Source organism: Palaemon carinicauda, chromosome 22, assembly GCF_036898095.1.
Source record: "Palaemon carinicauda isolate YSFRI2023 chromosome 22, ASM3689809v2, whole genome shotgun sequence".
Classification (NCBI taxonomy): Eukaryota; Metazoa; Arthropoda; class Malacostraca; order Decapoda; family Palaemonidae; genus Palaemon; species Palaemon carinicauda.
Window position 1 is genome coordinate 109,110,172 of NC_090746.1, and position 2,500 is coordinate 109,112,671.

Consider the following 2,500-nt stretch of genomic DNA (forward strand, 5'->3'; position numbering starts at 1 on the left):
ATATATATATATATATATATATATATATATATATATATATATATATATATGTATGTATGTATACATAGAGAGAGAGAGAGAGAGAGAGAGAGAGAGAGAGAGAGAGAGGAGAGAGAGAGAGAGAGAGAGAGAGAGAGAGAGAGAGAGAGAGAGAGGGGGGGAAGGCTTGTTTGCCTACTATTCACTATACTCTATTGAAAGAATAAACTGCGAATAAGGAATTTGAAATTCAAGAAAAAGTGATTTTCTCTTAGCAAACGTGATTCGTAATTCTGGGAATGCTCAGAATTTCTATAAACATCAGAATTTTCTATCATAAAAAATCAGGACAGAATTATCCTTTGGCATTTAATGAAATTGATGTCGTTTGTCTTTATGAAAGTTTAGAGAAGAAAACTAGTTCTCCTGTAAAGGAATCTCATTCTTTTTTTTTCTGAGTCGAATGAGAATATTTCTTTTATGGACAAAGGAGATAATAGAGATCTGCGGTGCTTTTTCATCGCCTCCTGCTGCTCCCTTTTTCGTCCTTTGTCCGAATTCCCTCTTCGTGTTAAGGAATGCGTCTTTAAACTTCCCGGAGGTAAGAGTATTCTCTCAGCAACACATTTCGTTGTGTATTCTGGAGTCACCTATCGGGGAATCGTTTTATCTTTTATTATTATTATTATTATTATCATTATTATTATTATTTGCTAAGCGGCAACCCTAGTTGGAAAAGCAGGATGCTATAAACCCAGGGGCTCCAACAGGGAAAACAGCCCAATGAGGAAAGGAAACAAGGAAATAATTAACTGTTTTACGAACAGCAACAATATTAAAATAAATATTTCCTATATAAACTATAAAAACTTTAACAAAACAAAAGGAGGAGAAACAAGAGAGAACTATGTGTCCTATGGTCGTTGTTGTTGTTACAGATAGGCACGGGCTCTTGCACACTTTGCAGGCAGTAGGTGTTTGGTTGGGTTTTAGGTTGAAGGTGATTTAGGTTGTGGTACGATAAGCAACTTTTAATTGTAGGTGGTTTGGGATAGGATGTGGGTTAAGGATGATCAGCAACTTTGCTTTTCTTATTTTTAGAGTCTACTTTCAGATACTTCACTTACTTTGCTGACAAATCTTTATATGTGCATTCATGTTTTCTGTACACTAATATAGGCGAAGCATTCATCTTCATTCATTACTTCACTGTTCATGAAACCTGTTTTACATACAATCTCATATTCCATAGTTAGGTAAAGATATGTGACATAAGTCTTTTTATAGTTTATATTTAAAATAGCTCTTTAAACGTTGTTAATGTTTTTAGAATATTTTATTTTAATTGTTCATTATTTTTAAGATAGTTTATTTACTTCCTTATTTCCTTTCCTCACAGGGCTATCTTTCCCTGTTGGAGCTCTTGGGCTTATAGCATCTTGCTTTTCCAACAAGGGTTGCAGCTTAGCTAATAATAATAATAATAATAATAATAATAATAATAATAATGAATAATAATAATAATAAAAAAAATTATAATAATAATAATAATAATAATAACAATAATAATAATAATAAATAATAATAATAATAAAAATAATAATGATAATAATAATAATAATAATAATAAATAATGATAATAATAATAATAATAATAATAATAATAATAATAATAATAATAATAATAATAATAATAATAATAATATTTCAATCGGAATTATCCTCAAACAATACGTTTTATTTTCTCTGGAAGAGATAAGTTTTGAGGATTTCATCTCCCGATAATGGAAACTCTTAAGAGGCCATTCACATCAAACTTTATGATATCTGGCTACATATTTCTCTGGCCAAACCTCCATTCTTTTTCTTTGATACCAAGATAAGCCCCAGCATTGTTTCTGTTCCATTGAAAGGTCAAAATCTATTTTCGACAACTCATATTTTTTCACTTCTCTTTCTCCTGTGATCCCAATTTTTTTCTATATAATATTTTCATCTAGTTTCGATAGACTTTTCAGTTGGTGATGTCATTTAAGATATTTCATCGAATAACTATTTTGTTTTGAAAAATTTCATTTTATTCATTTAATTTCGTATATTTTAATTTTCATTGTTTATATAGCCAGAAAATAAAATGTGCTTATCAATAAGCTTATATACACACACAGACACAGACATACACACTCAACATGTATTCATAACTTATTATGTAATTTATTGAATGTAAAATCTGTGATATATTTCCTGATATATACACACAGACACAAACTAAGCATATATTTATAGCTTATTATGCAATTTATCAAATGTAAAATCTGTGACATATTTCAGTGACTCCTCGAATGGCTAGCTAATATGCAGGTCATACGAGTCAAAACTTATCTATGTGTAATTCATGACCGGTCATTGAATTTCACGTAATATCAGAGACTAAAACATATTCACATATGAAAAGTGCTTAAAACCACCTAGAAACATCCACGAACTTTGTCCCTAAGTGCCACGTAATGGTCGTGGCAAG

General features: G+C 30.2%; 1 long non-coding RNA gene across 2 annotated transcripts in view; it reads right to left on the minus strand.

The window, feature by feature from the left end:
* The window catches only part of LOC137616678 (uncharacterized), a 279,052-nt gene that overhangs the window by 117,759 nt on the left and 158,793 nt on the right, over positions 1–2,500 (minus strand). The gene's annotated exons all lie outside the window — the stretch shown is intronic.